Genomic DNA, 17,488 nt, shown 5'->3' on the forward strand with positions numbered 1-17,488 from the left:
GTTGTTAACAACCATTTGATCAATAAATATGAGAGATGCCCTCTCAAAAAAAAAAAAAAAAAAAAAAAAAAAAAAACTACAACCTCAAATTGTTCTCCTCTTTCTTTAGAAATTTAGCCAAAATTTAAGACAAATTGCCTTAGGGCAAGCAGTTTACCTTTTTTCTTTACATGCTCTAAACTACCTATAAAATCTAAGAGGGTAACAGTTTCATGTTACTTTGTTTTTATAAGTAAGAAGAGGAATCAAGTTGAACCACCAAAAGTCCTCATATTTGGACCACACTACTACTTTAGTTCCTCAAAGATTCACCTGAAGCCACTACATTTGAAAACTCCAGGGGCACTATGCACTTAGAATTCTATGTGAATGGCACACTCCCTCGCCAACTCCCCTTATACACACTTTATAGTCTCTTTGAATAGCATCCTATGGATTATATAAGGAAGTGGTCCTGGAATCACCTCCATTGAGTTGCTCTTTGTGTTCAGCCTCTGGCTTTTATAAAAAGCTGGAAATAGACACAAGAAATTCACTGCTGCATTTTCAGTATACATATTGTTAATGGTCTTCTCTTCAATAATCAACATCCTCTATATGAAGCCCCACAGAGACATGTATTTTTTAATTCAGTGTTTGCACAAATCTAAAGCTAGTGTCTTCAAAGAAAAATAATAAAATAAACAAAATGCAATCAAGTCTAGAGGAGTAGTGTGTCCCCTACTCACTGTGGCCCTAAGGAGGAAGAATCTTGATGTGTATTGGTCAAACTGAAAAGTAAACTTTGGGTTACACTACTAGGTATCTTTTGGGGATGTCTAACTTCTTTGAGGCTGAAGACATGAGATAGGGACCAAATGTTTCACTTGCTTAGGAAAAAGTATTCTCCCCAACAATACCTCATTGCCTTCTTCTCCCTTAGAAAGCAAAGTTGGAACCAAAGTAAGCCAGAGGGAAAAAGAATGTATTTCTATTCTATTGAAAAGAAGTACTCCAGAACTAACCTAACTTAACAGCTCTAGGGATTCCACAGGTTTTGAGTCAAAACTAAGGTTAGAAAAAATTATACTCCTCTTCTGGTATTGACCCTTATAGATATGTTTCCCCTGAGAAGTGGCAATGGAAGGATGGATTGAATATTTTGCGCATTGTTTTATTTCCACAGAAGTATCCATTTTGACAGATTCAGAAATAAATGAGAAAATTAATGATATCTTAAATATTAAAACATATTATAATGCTATAATTGTTAAAATGTGGCACTGCCGGACAGAAATTGAACAGAATAGTTTTAAGCAGGAGCCACATGATCAGACTTGCATTTGAAAGAGAATGTGGAGAATGGATTAGAAGAGGGCAGGAGTGGACATGGGGTGAACATTTTTTAAGCTTTTGTGGTAATCTAGGGAGGAAGTAATGGGGGCTTGAACAATGGAAGTGGCAGAGGGAATGGAGGTAAATGTATAGATCCAAGAGCTGTAAAAAATTGGAATGATCATAACTGCTAATTGATGAGATACTGGAGATTTGAGATGAAAGAAGTGAGATTGGTGCTGAGCTTCCTGAATTCCACCTGGTGGATAACGATGCCACTCAAGAGACAGGAAACATAACAGCAGTAGAAAATTTAGAAGGAAGATATTGAATAGAGTTTTGACATATTTTTAGTGTGAGATAATTGCATGATAAAGAAATAGGGATCAGAAATAGCTAAATTTTAACAACAAATGGCTGTTGGGTTTGAGTTAAGAGAATTGTGGCCTGGAAATACAGATTTCGGAGTCAGTAACATATATGTAACTCTTAAAGATATGATTGTGCTATATAGCACTCAAGAGAGTATGTAGAATAAGAAAAGCTATATAACAAAACTTTGAGGATTACCTAAAGAATGGTAAAGATTGGTCAAAGGAGACCAAGAAGGAGCAAGGCAGAGAAATTGGGTGAAAAATGAGAGAGTGATGTTATCAGAGCAACTAGGGAAAGAGGGATTTTTCAGAAAAGAATAAGTGTGACATTGGGTCAGTAGTGTCAAATGCTACTGATAGATCAAGTAAAAATTTAAAAAACTGAAAACTGTCCATTGGACTTAGCAATAAGGAAGTCAGGAGTACTTTACTGAAATGGAAGGATGCCATCTGGTGAAAGATGGAAAACAATGCAAGTGAGAGAATAGTAGCAGGGAATATTGACAACAGTTTCAGGAGTTTCAAATGTAAGGAAGAGAAAAATAAGGTAAGATTAGAATAAGTTGTATATTATAGTCAAGTTTTATAAACATGACTGTGTGGTTAAAACTGCAATATTTCCAGAATCTCTCACCTGGCCTTAGCGCATCTCCATATAAATAGGTGTTTCCAAGGGATGGAGAGAAGTAGTCCATCTCCATATCAATAAGTGATTACAAGGGTAGGGGGAGTGAGGGTATATCTGAACCAGAGAGGTTTAGTGGAGTTCTTTTTACAGCCAGATTGCATGAGACACAGGTAAGTGGAAGTGGACGACTGCTTGCAGGCAATAAATGGGTTTCTTACACTTTATTTCTCCCTTTGACTGATTTTGGCTTCAAAGGTAATTTGCCCCAGGCTAGGAACTTATTTTCTCCCCAGAGTTACACCTGGAAGTTACAGAGGCAGGACCTCTGAACCCAAAATCTGTCTTCATGGGTGCAATGCTTGGGGAGGCTGCCCCTAGGGATAGTGGGGAGATACCCAGAACCCCCACTGTGGATGGTGGGAGGCCCCAGTGGCTGCAGCGGTGGAGGGTATGGCTTCACCCAGGAGTCTCCTATCCATTGGACTTCCACTTGGGGATGCCCTGATGGGAAACTGGTCTAGGGTAAATAAAGCACCTCCTAGATGGGTGGGCCCTTCCCCAGAACAGCGGATGGGTGAAGACACCGGAAGCTGTAGAATTAGTCCTCCATGAGATAGAAGACTGCTCAGAGGCCCTGAATGGCCATGTAGCCGTCAGGACTATGGGATGTTTGTTTCTTGAGATAGTAGAACGGGTTATCAAGGAGAGAGACACACTTCAGTGTCACCTAGAAGAGCTGTGTGATGCCCTTAAGAAAGAGAGACAGCTATTGAGAAAACAGATCACTCTCCTGGAAGATATGTTAGCAGTGAGGGAGGAGGCAGCAGAAGAACCCGCAGTCCAGAAGGCCATGGGGAAGGGGGAGGAAAGAACAGTGACTTCAGCCCTGGGGATGGCAGAGGAGACGTAAGAGGAAGATGAGGGGGTGGTGCCAAAGGCAGAGCTGTTGCTGAGGCCACCACCCAAGGTACCAAGCCCTCCCATATTAAAGGCCCAACCCACTGTAATTAAGAAAGTAAAAACGCAACAACCACGGGCTCCTCAGGGGAAGGCACAGCCACCTCTCCAGATTGTGGAGCACTCCATGCTCCACCCCAATACCCAAGATGATCTGGTGGACATGAGCATATAGTTTCAGCAGAAGCCATCAGAACCTCCGCTTACATGGCTTTTGCATCTCTGGGATATGGGGGTGGAAAACATTGTTATGTTGGGTTCTGAAATCTGTAGACTGGCTTCCCTAATGACTCACCCTTCCCTCTGGCAGCAGTTGTAAAGTGTCCATCACACCTTGGGGAATTGGGCACTTCTGGATTGGCTGACAGCAGCCATCAGGGCAGTTTGGCCTAATCAGGGTGATTTACCATACTTACCCACTAGCTGGAAAATGTATGCAGAGCCCCAACAGGTGTTACATGAACTGGGCATGAAAAATATCATCTATAATATGGACCTCCAGAGCCCCAATGAGGAGTTGTTCACTGTAGGAATGAGAAATCTGGTGCTCCATACAATACCCTCATCTATCTTTGGGTCCCTAGTGACTATTCTTGCCTCCCACACACAGCGACCCATAAGTGAGGCTACTCTAGCAGATCTGGAGATGGTTAAAACAATAAGAGCACGGAAGGAAGTACAGGCTACGACTGAAAGGAAAGGTACAAAGGGCCCCATGAAGATCTCAAGGACCCAGATGTGGGTTGATTTGAGGTAGGGTAGTGAAAGTAAAAAGAAAGGCTGGGGTAGTGAAAGAAAAACTTGATGGGCAACCCAACAAGATCTTGTTAGAACTGTGGCACCAGTTAAAGCCAGAGCAACAGATCCAGCCGCTGAGGTCCAGGACATGGGAGCTGGAAGAAAGCCACATATCAGGCCTGTGTCCCTACAAGACTCCCTGAGGGACAGTACTCCAGCTCCACCTGGGCCCTCACCCCCACAGGAGGAGGACGATTGGAAATTGCAATTTGACTGAGGTGGGCATCAAGGCCCCCACCTTGGGGGACGTAGGCCACATTTAGAATTAGCAATTCATTGGTCCCCCATGAATGTACAATGTGTCCTGGTGCTGGTGGATACAGAAGTTGAATGTTCTCTGATTTATGACAACCCTGAGTGTTTTTCTGGGACCCCTGCTGTGATAGATGGCTATGGGGGTAAGGCCATTAGAGTGAAGAAAGCCCAAATCCCATTGGGAATAGAGCATTTACCCCCAAAGGAGTATACTGTGTATATTTCTCCCATCCTTGAATATATTTTGGGGGTAGATATCCTGCAGGGACTGTGGTTATAGACCACTGCAGGTGAGTCAAGACTGAGGGTATGTGTGGTAAAGGCAGTTCTGAGGGGACATGCTAAGCACCCACCAGTAGCTCTTCCTCTTTTTCAGCAGGTGACAAATACTAAGCAGTATAAATTGCCTGGGGGTCACAAGGAAATTGATGGAACTCTACAGGAATTGCAGAAGGTGGGCATCATAAAGCCCATTAAGAGTCCTTTTAATTCCTCCTGTGTGGCCAATGAAAAAGCTAGATGGCTCCTGGAGTATGACCATGGATTATAGGGAATTGAATAAAGTCACACCCCCTTTGCATGTTCCTGTCCCCTCTATAGCAGCCCTTATGGACACCCTCATTCATGAACTACGGTCGTATCATTATGTTATGGACCTTGCTATTTCTTCTCTATTAATATAGCACAGTAAAATCAGGAACAGTTTGCTTTCACGTGAGAGAGGCCGGCTGTGGATATTCACTGCCCTTCCACAGGTATACTTCCACAGTCCCACCATTTGTCACGGACTTGTAGCCCAGGACTTGGCCACATGGAAGAAACTGCAAATGGTGTGACTGTATCACTACATTGATGATATCATGCTGACTCACGTCTGATTCTCTTGCAGATTTACAAGGGGTAGTTCCTATAGTGCTGCAAAATCTACAGGAGAAAGGATGGGGTTTGAATAGCACCAAACAAATGGTGCAGCTGTATCACTACACTGATGTCTATACTGGTGTCATTAAAAACATTTATCTTACCATTCTTTCTTTATTATTTTTTTTATTTTGATATCATTAATCTACAATTACATAAAGGACATTGTTTACTAGGCTCCCCCCTTCACCAAGTCCCCCCCAGATCCCTGTTCACAGTCACTGTCCATCAACATAGTAAGATGCTGTAAAATCACTACTTGTCACCAAGTTCACAGTCACTGTCCTTCAACACAGTAAGAAGCTGTAGAATCACTACTTGTCTTCGCTGTGTTGCACAGCCCTTCCCGTGCCCTCCCAACACTATACATGCTAATTGTAATGCCCCCTTTCTTTTCTTCCCACCCTTATCCCTCCCTTCCCACCCGTCCTCCACAGTCCCTTTCCCTTTGGTAACTGTTAGTCCAGTCTGGGGTTCTGTGAGTCTGCTGCTGCTTTGTTCCTTCAGTTTTTTTTTTGTTCTTATATTCCACAGATGAGTGAAATCATTTGATACTTGTCTTTCTCTGCCTGGCTAATTTCACTGAGCATAATACCCTCTAGCTCCATCCATGTTGTTGCAAATGGTAGGATTTGTTTTTTTCTTAGGGCTGCGTAATATTCCATTGTGTATATGTACCACGTCTTTATCCAATCATCTACTGATGGACATTTAGGTTGCTTCCATATCTTGGCTATTGTAAATAGTGCAGCGATAAACATAGGGGTGCATCTGTCTTTTTAAAACTGGAGTGCTTCATTCTTAGGGTAAATTCCTAGAAGTGGAATTCCTGGGTCAAATGGTATTTCTATTTTGAGCATTTTGAGGAACCTCCATACTGCTTTCCATAATGGTTGAACTAATTTACATTCCCACCAGCAGTGTAGGAGGGCTCCCCTTTCTCCATAACCTAGCCAACATTTGTTGTTGTTTGTCTTCTGGATGTTAGCCATCCTTAATGGTGTGAGATGATATCTCATTGTGGTTTTAATTTGCATTTCTCTGATGACAAGCGATGTGGAGCATCTTTTCATGTGTCTGTTGGCCATCTGAATTTCTTCTTTAGAGAACTGTCTATTCAGCTCCTCTGCCCATTTTTTAATAGGATTGCTTTTTGTTTGTTGAGATGTGTGAGCTCTTTATATATTTTGGATGTCAACCCTTTATCAGATCTGTCATTTTCGAATATATTCTCCCATACTGTAGGATACCTTTTTGTTCTATTGATGGTGTCCTTTGCTGTACAGTAGCTTTTCAGCTTGATATAGTCCCATTTGTTCATTTTTGCATTTGTTTCCCTTGCCCGGGGAGATATGTTCAAGAAGAGGTCACTCATGTTTATGTCTAAGAGATTTTTGCCTATGTTTTTCTCTAAGAGTTTTATGGTTTCATGACTTACATTCAAGTTTTTGATCCATTTCAAATTTACTTTTGTGTATGGGGTTAGACAGTGATCCAGTTTCATTCTCTTACATGTAGCTGTCCAGTTTTGCCAGCACCATCTGTTGAAGAGACTGTCATTTCCTCATTGTATGTCTATGGCTCCTTTATCTAATATTAATTGGCCATATATGTTTGGGTTAATGTCTGGAGTCTCTATTCTGTTCCACTAGTCTGTGGCTCTGTTCTTGTGCCAGTACCAAACTGTCTTGATTACTGTGGCTTTGTAGTAGAGCTTGAAGTTGGGGAGCAAGATCCCCCCACTTTATTCTTCCTTCTCAGGATTGCTTTAGCTATTCGGGGTCTTTGGTGTTTCCATACGAATTTTTGAACTATTTGTTCCAGTTCATTGAAGAAAGCTGTTGGCAATTTGAAAGGGATTGCATCGAATCTGTATATTTCTTTGGGCAGGATGGCCATTTTGATGATATTAATTCTTCCTAGCCAAGAGCATGGGTGAGTTTCCATTTGTTAGTGACTTCTTTAATTTCTCTTAAGAGTGTCTTATAGTTTTCAGGGTATAGGTCTTTCCTTGGTTAGGTTTATTCCTAGGTATTTTATTGCTTTTGATAGTATTGTGAATGGAATTCTCTTCCTGATTTCTCTTTTTACTAGTTTATTGTTTGTGTATAGGAAAGCCACAGATTTCAGTGTGTTAATTTTGTATCCTGCAACTTTGCTGAATTTTGATATTAGCTCTAGTAGTTTCAGAGTGGAGTCTTTAGGGATTTTTATGTACAATATCATGTCATCTGCAAATAGTGACAGTTTAACTTCTTCTTTACCAATCTGGATTCCTTGTATTTCTTTGTTTTGTCTAATTGCTGTGGCTAGGACCTCCAGTACTATGCTGAATAACAGTGGGGAGAGTGGGCATCCCTGTCTTGTTCCCGATCGCAGAGGAAAAGCTTTCAACTATTCGCTGTTCAGTATGATGTTGGCTGTGGGTTTATCATATATGGCCTTTATTATGTTGAGATACTTGCCCTCTATGCCCATTTTGTTGAGAGTTTTTATCATGAATGGATGTTGAATTTTATCGAATGCTTTTTCAGCATCTATGGAGATGATCATGTGGTTTTTGTCTTTCTTTTTGTTGATGTGGTGGATGATGTTGATGGATTTTTGAATGTTGTACCTTCCTTGCATCCCTGGGATGAATCCCAATTGGTCATGGTGTACGATCCTTTTGATGTATTTTTTAATTCATCAGTTTGCTAATATTTTCAGTTTGCTAATATTTTGTTGAGTATTTTTGCATCTACGTTCATCAGGGATATTGGTCTGTAGTTTTCTTTTTTGGTGGGGTCTTTGCCTGGTTTTGGTATTAGGGTGATGTTGGCTTCATAGAATGAGTTTGGGAGTATTCCCTCCTCTTCTATTTTTTGGAAAACTTTAAGGAGAATGGGTATTATGTCTTCTCTGTATATCTGATAAAATTCCGAGGTAAATCCATCTGGCCTGGGGGTTTTGTTCTTTGGTAGTTTTTTGATTACTGCTTCAATTTTGTTGCTGGTAATTGGTCTGTTTAGATTTTCTGTTTCTTTCTGTGTCAGTCTTGGAAGATTGTATTTTTCTAGGAAGTTGTCCATTCCTCCTAAGTTTCCCAGCTTGTTAGCATATAGGTTTTCATAGTACTCTCTAATAATTCTTTGTATTTCTGTGGCGTCCGTGGTGATTTTTCCTTTCTCATTTCTGATTCTGTTGATTTGTGTTGACTCTCTTTTCCTCTTAATAAGTCTGGCTAGAGGCTTATCTATTTTGTTTATTTTCTCGAAGAACCAGCTCTTGGTTTCATTGATTTTTGCTATTGTTTTATTCTTCTCAATTTTATTTATTTCTTCTCTGATCTTTATTATGTCCCTCCTTCTGCTGACCTTAGGCCTCATTTGTTCTTCTTTTTCCAATTTCGATAATTGTAATGTTAGACCATTCATTTGGGATTGTTCTTCCTTCTTTAAATATGCCTGGATTGCTATATACTTTCCTCTTAAGACTGCTTTTGCTGTGTCCCACAGTAGTTGGGGCTTAGTGTTGTTGTTGTTGTTTCCTTCCATATATTGCTGGATCTCCATTTTGATTTGGTCATTGATCCATTGATTATTTAGGAGAGTGTTGTTAAGCCTCCATGTGTTTGTGAGCCTTTTGGCTTTCTTTGTACAGTTTATTTCTAGTTTTATGCCTTTGCGGTCTGACAGTTGGTTGGTAGGATTTCAATCTTTTGGAATTTACTGAGGCTCTTTTTGTGGCCTAGTATGTGGTCTATTCTGGAGAATGTTCCATGTGCACTTGAGAAGAATGTGTATCCTGTTGCTTTTGGATGTAGAGTTCTATAGATGTCTATGAGGTTCATCTGTTCTAGTGTGTTGTTCAGTGCCTCTGTGTCCTTACTTATTTTCTGTCTGGTGGATCTGTCCTTTGGAGTGAGTGGTGTGTTGAGTTATCTTACTGTCTAACTTAACTCGCTTATTGAGCTATTATAAACATGGTCTGATGGTTCTTTATTTCTCTCCCTTATTATTCCTCCTCCTCCCTTCTTCATATGTTGGGTGTTTTGTTCTCTGCTCTTTTTAGGAGTGATCCCATCTAGAGCAGTCCCTGTAAGATGCCCTGTAGAGGTGGTTTGTGGGAGGCAAATTTCCTCAACTTTTGCTTGTCTGGGAATTGTTTAATCCCTCCTTCATATTTAAATGATAATAGTGCTGGATACAGTAGTCTTGGTTCGAGGCCCTTCTGGTTCATTGCATTAAGTATATCATGCCATTCTCTTCTGGCCTGTAGGGTTTCTGTTGAGAAGTCTGATGAGAGCCTGATGGGTTTTTCTTTTTAGGTGACCTTTTTTTTCTCTCTGGCTGCCTTTAATACTTTGTCCTTGTCTTTGATCTTTGCCATTTTAATTATTATGTGTCTTGATGTTGCCCTCCTTGGATCCCTTGTCATGGGAGTTCTGTGTACCTCTGTGGTCTGAGAGGCCATTTCCTCCTCTAGTTTGGGGAAGTTTTCAGCAATTATTTCTTCAAAGACACTTTCTATCCCTTTTTCTCTCTTCTTCTTCTTCTGGTACCCCTATAATGTGGATATTGTTCCATTTTGATTGGTCACTAAGCTCTCTTAGAATTCTTTCATTCCTGGAGATCCTTTTATCTCTCTCTGCATCAGCTTCTCTGCATTCCTGTTCTCTGTTTTCTAGTCCATTAATGGTCTCTTGCATCTCATCCATTCAACTTTGAAGTCCTTCCAGAGCTTGCTTTATTTCTGTATTCTCCTTCCTTAGTTCTTGCATATTTCTCTGCAAGCCCATCAGCATGGTTATGACTTTTGTTTTGAATTCTTTTTCAGGAAGACTGGTTAAATCTATCTCCCCAGGTCCCTTCTCAGCCATTCCCACTAACCCCCTGGCTATTCAAGCTATGGACTTAATCTGATCTCCAGCTTGAGGATTATCATAATTTTATTGCACAATTGTAGAAGATGGGGAGCAAGTAGATTGTGAGGCAAGATTTGTGGAATCCAGGAGATGACAAATGTGTGTTGTGTTAAGCTGATAAATTGTTATGCAGCGATAACTAATACGAAAGGTTATAGTATTAAAAGGCAGAGGTTAGACTTACAAAGGAAGAGATCATTGATATGCAAGGTGTCTTGGGAGGTAGAAGAAAGTGTTCCCTAAGGGAAATGATCAGCTTCAGAGAAATACCTCTTTCATTTCATAGGAAGGACATAAAGAGATAGCTGAATGAGATCAGTGGCAGGGAGTGAGGAGGCATGCATCTGATGATCTCAGTTATCTCTGAAAAGTAGAAAGCAGGATTATCTGTTAAGACTGATGAGGAGGTGGAGAGGTTTAAAGTTTGAAGATGATTACGAAATGTAAAATAGTTGCTATAGGGAAAAGGAAAGGAGATGAGGAAAACATAGAAGGATTTCTCAATAGCACTGAGAGCGCAGTTGATATCAGAGATGATGATTTTTTTTATGTAACCAATCTGTGAATTTTTTCCAAAACAGAGGTGAGCCACAGGAGTACCTGTTGGCAGTCTCACAAAGTAGCTTTGGATCACACTTCAAACTAAGACAAAGTTGTCTGTACTGTGGTCTAATCACAGCTTGATTAAAAATAGCAGGTGTGATTGAAAAGAAACCCAGTGCTTTACATTCAAAAGAATAGAAAGCTGTGTGGCTAAGACTAATCCCTCAGCCATTGTTGTACAGAGCTTTGGCTCTGCAAGTAGGCTTTTTAAAAGGTAAACCAATCTAATAGTATAGGAAATTATTAGAAATGTTTGCTAGGTATTATTAATTATTTATTATTTCTTGCTTTTCCATCTAAATACCTTTCCCTCCTCCTCTAGTCTTTCCTATTCCTTTAATAGATAATTATTAATAGAGTTAAATGGCACTCTCCCCAAAATAAGTAAAAATTATCTCCCTTCAATTCTTACACGTAATAAACTGCTTTCTTCAGAATTGACCCATCAATGTTTTATCCATTGAACACATATGCATAAACTAAATCTAACAAATAATTTGGGAAATAATTGCTATGATCTAACCTACAAAGAAAACTTTTCTCTCTAAAATAAATACCCATCATTGGAATTCAAGTAGCAGAGCCATAGTGTACAAACCAAATTTAATCAAACTGGTTGTTTGTCTCTTTACTTTTTTTTAAATTCTAAGATAAACCATGCTTAGAAAGATTTATACAATCCCACCATACATGAACTGAACAATAAGCAAAGATACCCTAAATATGAATACAGCTCTCTTGTATTAATCATATTCATTAAAGGATAAGATATTTCAGACAAACAAAATTTTTTAGGCCCCAAGGTATGAAATGCAATATTTTTCAGCCATAACTATTTTTAAGGAGGCATATTTCTGAAAATACCTTGGGCTTTATTTCAGCAAACAATAACACACACTAATGCAAACAGATACACTGCCAAGTCATTATTCCCATCCTTATTAAGGCAAATAGCACCACAGAACAACCTGAAGCACTATAAATAATGAGAGTGCTAAACTGAATCCAATGAATAATTCATGAAGCCTAATTCTTCCAGTTTCTTTGGCAGTTTTCTCACAGCCAGCTGAAACAATGCAGAATGATTAGAAAAATGTATCATCTGTATTGTTGTGGTGTATGCCTTATCTATTAAACTAGCTCATTTATTTAAAAAATAATAATCATCTCGTGGCTAGTTTGCATTTTAAATGTTTGTTTTTGTAGGATAATGTGATGTAAATGTACCTTTGTGAAGTTTAAAAATGAGATAATGTCCAGGGGATGTCTGTTTCACAGTCAAGACCTGATTTAAGGGTAAAGTGGAGTTCCAAGAGTAAAATGGCACAGTCTGTGACTCTCAGAGTCATTGTGTTGAATTCTTAGTCCAACATGAAGGAAACAGTATCATCTCAAAGGATCCTGGGAATTAAGTGAGCTAAGACACTGGTTTTATTTCTGGATCTGTCATTGACTTGATTTGACCCAGTCATACAACAAAATTTTTCTAGACTTTCATCTCTTACTCTATCACATTAGAGTATGGGCAAGAATAACTCTGAGGTTCCTTGCATTCTTCATATTCAGCAATCCACAAAACCAACAAATTGATCTCCCAGACTCCAACCATACTCTACAGATTGTAAGAATCCTGAAGACAGAAACAGTTCTGTTTTTCTCACCAACTTACCCTCAGCACCTAGCATAGTGCCTGACCCATTAGCATACATCAATATTTATTGAATACATAAATAAACCTATTCTAATTGAGAAACACAATAGCCACCTCAAATTTGTTTCTTCTTTCACACACTATTTGATACAGCAAAAGTTTGGAACAAAGCCCCAAATTATTGACAGTAAAGGTAAAATTATTACATTCAGTAACAAATATCTTAGTATTTAGCTTTCTCACCAACCTATCAGAGCAACATATTTTCCAAAGTCTATAGTGGAGCAAGGATTGGAAGGTGTTTTTCCATTACTCAGTGAAGCTAGGCTTAGGACTAGCATTAAAGATAACTAACTGGCTATCCTCTCTATAGTGATCCTATTGTAAAACAACAAATTTCCTCCCTCTCCCAATACACAAGTATGAATACCTAAACCTATATCTCTCCTCAAAACACAGACTCAAGGAATACATAAACTAAAAGGAGATTTGCAGTAGCTACCATGGAAGATTCTAGAAGAGAATATTCTATAGCCTCTGCCAACTTAATGCTTACCACAGTCTATTTTGTGTTTTGTCCCCATTGTTTCAACCTCTGTTCTATGGAAGTTTGGCATTTTATCCAATAGTTGAGGACTAACATTCTGTTCCCTCACTCAGAAATCCTTCCTGACTTAGGACAGCAGTGGAGCAGAGAAGCATTTTAACTTTTGGTTTCCAATATATCTGAAATTCATTCAAGCAGGCTATTATAACAACTCAAAAATTTAAAGACATTTTATATCTAATAAAATCCTCTATAACAGATGCCTCATTCTATATTGTGCTTTATATAATAATAATATAATATGAAAGAGTATAATGCCATAAAGCATAGCAGATAACCCTAGAATCATTTAATAAAGTAATTGTGGGACCCTAATAATAGATATCCAATATTTATTCTCCCATTCATCCATCAAGTAATAGAAATGTGGTTTCAGAAATGTATTTAAGTTCAAATTTGTTAATGGTTGGTTCAGGAGTATGGAGCATGATTATTATCAATTAGATGTGAGAAGAGCAATGTAGAAGCTTCTAAATAATATTGTTTTTTACTTCTAAGGCAGTGGCAGAAAACAGGTATCTCTCTATAGTCAGACGTGAAAAAGAAAATACACGGCCAGTTAAAATTGAAGTCAGTTAAAATCACAAAGGGAACCAGCCTTAGATTAAAGCCCAATACTACTGATAGCATAACAGAAAAAGAGAAAGACCTAGGTCCAACTGACATTAATGAGACACTAAAGCAGTTAAATGTGTAGCCAACTCTACTTCTGGATTTACTTTTACTTGAGATAATAAATTTCCTTATTGTTTAAGTTAGTTAAGGTAGGGCTTTTGTTACTTGCAGCCCAAAGAATCTTATCTGATACACTTGGTTATCTATTTATGGAGGCCATCTACTATGTAATTTTAAATATGCATATGATATTAAGGTGATTTAAGATGATTTTTAAAAACAGAATTTTAAAAATAGTAATAGTGAGCCAGTGAAGAATTCAGTCATGCATAACATTTAAAAATCACACACAAAAGGCCACACTGAGCACATGATACATAGTGAGCAAATATTTCCTATTTGTTTGATCAAGTTTTTATTTGATTTTTCACAAGTGATTTTTTAGAAAAGTTAAAAAGCATCCTAGGAAAAAACTTTCTATGTCCTTCTGTCAGTGTGGCAAGAACTTTATGGAAGTAAAAGATGGAAAAGTTCTGCCTGATTTGTCCCTTTGCCGAATCATAAGTCTCTTACAATATATGTTCTTTTTAAAATTATACAAAGGGTCTCAATCCTGAGGTTTTGGTGAATAAGGTGACTTCGGTGAATAAGCTGGGACTGACATGAGGCTTTTCTTTTCCCCCTATGGAATAGTACTACAAACGTTATCAAGTGAATCATTGAGGGGTTTCACCCTATTCTATAAGAATACTGGTCTTTTTCAGGGTGATGATTTCTAAATACAGAGGACAGAGAAAGGGCAAATGTTGTTTATCTTTAAAAGTAAACTGGAAACTCTAAAGAGAAATTAAATTCAACAAAAGAGTTGGTCTCAGCTTCCACCACAGCCATAAACAGATATAAAGTCATGTGGAAGTAAACTGTCCAATTATAAATGTATCATTCCAATTATAAGGGCCATGAACACAACATCAACAATCTAACTTGGCCTCACTCCCTTACACACATCAATCACACTAAATTAGTCAGGCTTCACAGTGTCTTACCACACAGTCATCCTTCCATGTTTTTGCTTGTGAGGCTCCTTTGTTTGGGACAGACTCCTGCTCCTCCCATCTCTTCCACTCCTCTCTTCTGTTCTTCACTCTCCTCTTCTCCATCCTCCATTCCTCTTTCCTTCCCAATTCCCAGTCATCATTTCAGGTCTAATTCAAGTCTGACCTTCTGCAGGAAGCCGAGCATTCCTCTCCTCTAAATTTCTATGAAGGGAAGTTTCCACCACATAATTCCAATGTGTCCTGATATAATGAAGCAAAATGGTGTAATCAAGGGCAGAGTCTTTAAGAAGAAACAAGAATTCAACTCTGACACTCAATAGCAGACCCTGAATAAATAGTACTAATTATTATTAATAGCAATAACAATTATTAAAACCTGATTCTACTATTAGTAGTTTTATGATGTTGAGCAAGTTATTTAACCTATCAAAGCCTCAGTTTCCCTCATGTAAAGTGAATAACATCTGTCCCACTAGCCTCATAAAACTGTAAGAATTGAAATGGGATAATATGTGTGCTAGAGCTTATAATGATCACACAAATATCTACATGATAGGTTCTAAGAGAGCTATTAAATATATTCATTAAAAGATTATTAATAATATGGGGGAATGTTTATACTGTAATGTCAAATGAACAGACAAAAACACACAATTGTCAACAATATGATTAAAAACTACATTAAAAAGTACATTTTACAAAAGACTAACAGAAATGTTAATGTTAGTTTTCAGAGCAGGGATTAAAGTAAGGCAAGTGACGTGCCTAGGACACATTTAAGGAGGCACTCCCTTATCTCCTCCAAGCACAGGGTCCGCCTCCTTAAATTTTGTGCCCGAGATAATATTCTGAATACCCACGTAAAGTTGCAATGCCAGGGAAATGTGTACAGGAACAGCATGCCAACAGGAAGCAGCAATCCCCTTCCTCCCACCTTCTGCTTTCCAATCTCTATCCAATCAATCTCTGGCAGATCCTAACAACCCAGAGTGGTTGGTGAAGCCTAATCCCAGCATTAGCAATTGTAGAGGGTTAATTTAGAGCTGAAAAACAATGACTAAATAATTGGCACACCAATTAACTAAAACATCCACTAGGAAGACTATGTCTTCACCATTTTTCCCCTAATTTTTTCTGAAGATAAACTCTGGCGAAGTTGAAGTCCCAGTTCCCAGCTAGAAGAGAGCATAGAGCAAAGATAGGCGCCTGCCACAGACTGCAATGAAGTTAAAGGGCTTGCCTTGACTTAGAAGCAAAGCCACCCTGGAATTTTTAGTTAATATATGATTTAATGGACCTAGAATACTCAGTTCTCCAAAGAAATAATTCAATGACAATAGGTGGTATATGCTGTAGTTGACAGCATAGTGCTGAAACCCCTGGTTTCAACACCCAGCTCCACCATCTATGGGCCTAGTGACTTAAGGCAAATCACTTTAGTTTTTTAATGTATAAGATGATTATATTACTAGCAGCTACCTGATAATGCTGTGAGAGGTAAATGAGTCAATCTACATGCACTGATGAGAGTAGTGCATGGAACATAGTAAATGCTTAGTAAATCTTGGCCACTGTTGGTGACTGATGATTAAAATTCTTCCTTTATAAAATGTAAATAAACTATCTGAGGGCAGATTTGAAATAAAAACATGACTTGAAAGTGAAGATTTAGGAAAACATGAGAGTATTAGGTTTGTAAAAAATAAATGGTAAAAAAAACACACTATTAAGGTCCACAATATTTTGTTCATGGTTATGTCCCTTTCATAGTGTCTGACATAAAGCAAATTTTACTAATTATTTGCAGGAAAAAATTACTTGTATAATTTAATGATAAAGGAGTACTGAAAGTAAATTTAATGTTATTGGCATTTCTGCTTCAATTTAATCTAGAAGGAAGCTGTTCAATGCTTGGAGTCCCTAAGAGATGCTATATGTATCATTATAGGTTAACTGGCTTAAATATGGAAAAAGAGGACCTAGTAGTTCTTCTCTTCCTTATAATTAATAAAATAATAAGAAGTATTTGGGAGAAGTCTAATAGTTACCTAGAACTAAGCAAATGATAAAAACATAAATAAAAGGTGTTCTCAAGAAATTCACTAGAGGAGACACAATTCATAATCATGAAATAATTAAGAGGCCATCATCAGAGAGTATATACCAAAGAACTAAATTGTCTGAAGTAAACAGTTAGTGACATAGAAGTTTGCAGATACAAGAAACAAGTCACCTACTTTATTGAGGCTACAAGGACTCATCTCTTCTGCCTCATGTATCACACTCCCCAACAGCAATGGTTCTAAAGGTCCTGGGGTAACATAAGTTAAGTCAGAGACCATTTGGCAGAATCTGAGATTTTATTGTCAACATAGCATACTTCACACCATAGAGATCAAAGATAAGGTCTTACCCAGATGTAAAGAGAAGCTTTCACAAGATCTTCAAGGTCCTCACACTACAATAACTTTGTTTTTCCAGTGTTCCCCATCTCAATATAACAGCTACATCCATGTAACATGGAGAGAGAAGGTGAGAGAGATTTGTCAGGAAAGAAAGCTTGCTGTCCTTTTCCTAAGAGGTTTCTAAACCTATCTGGCAAAGGCTTTATCTTAGTCTTTGATCTATCAAATAGGCCATGCAAGACAAGCATCACAAATTTAAATGTACACATAATAAAGAGAATCAGTCTCCCCCCTTCCCACCACAGCCTTGTTTGCAAGAGGAGCTGTAACTGATCATAAGAAAACAAGCCTCCAAATCTCAGCTAACTGGCTTTCAATTAGTATTCTTCAGACTGT

At 38.4% G+C, this 17,488-nt stretch overlaps 1 long non-coding RNA gene across 1 annotated transcript in view; it reads right to left on the reverse strand.

The window, feature by feature from the left end:
- LOC140843087 (uncharacterized) overlaps positions 1–17,488 on the reverse strand; it is a 333,306-nt gene that overhangs the window by 250,766 nt on the left and 65,052 nt on the right. The window contains exon 2 of the long non-coding RNA XR_012120534.1: positions 14,676–14,927. This is a non-coding gene — a long non-coding RNA (uncharacterized lncRNA). The remainder of the gene's footprint in view (positions 1–14,675; positions 14,928–17,488) is intronic.

This window comes from Manis javanica, chromosome 8, assembly GCF_040802235.1.
Source record: "Manis javanica isolate MJ-LG chromosome 8, MJ_LKY, whole genome shotgun sequence".
Taxonomy (NCBI): Eukaryota; Metazoa; Chordata; class Mammalia; order Pholidota; family Manidae; genus Manis; species Manis javanica.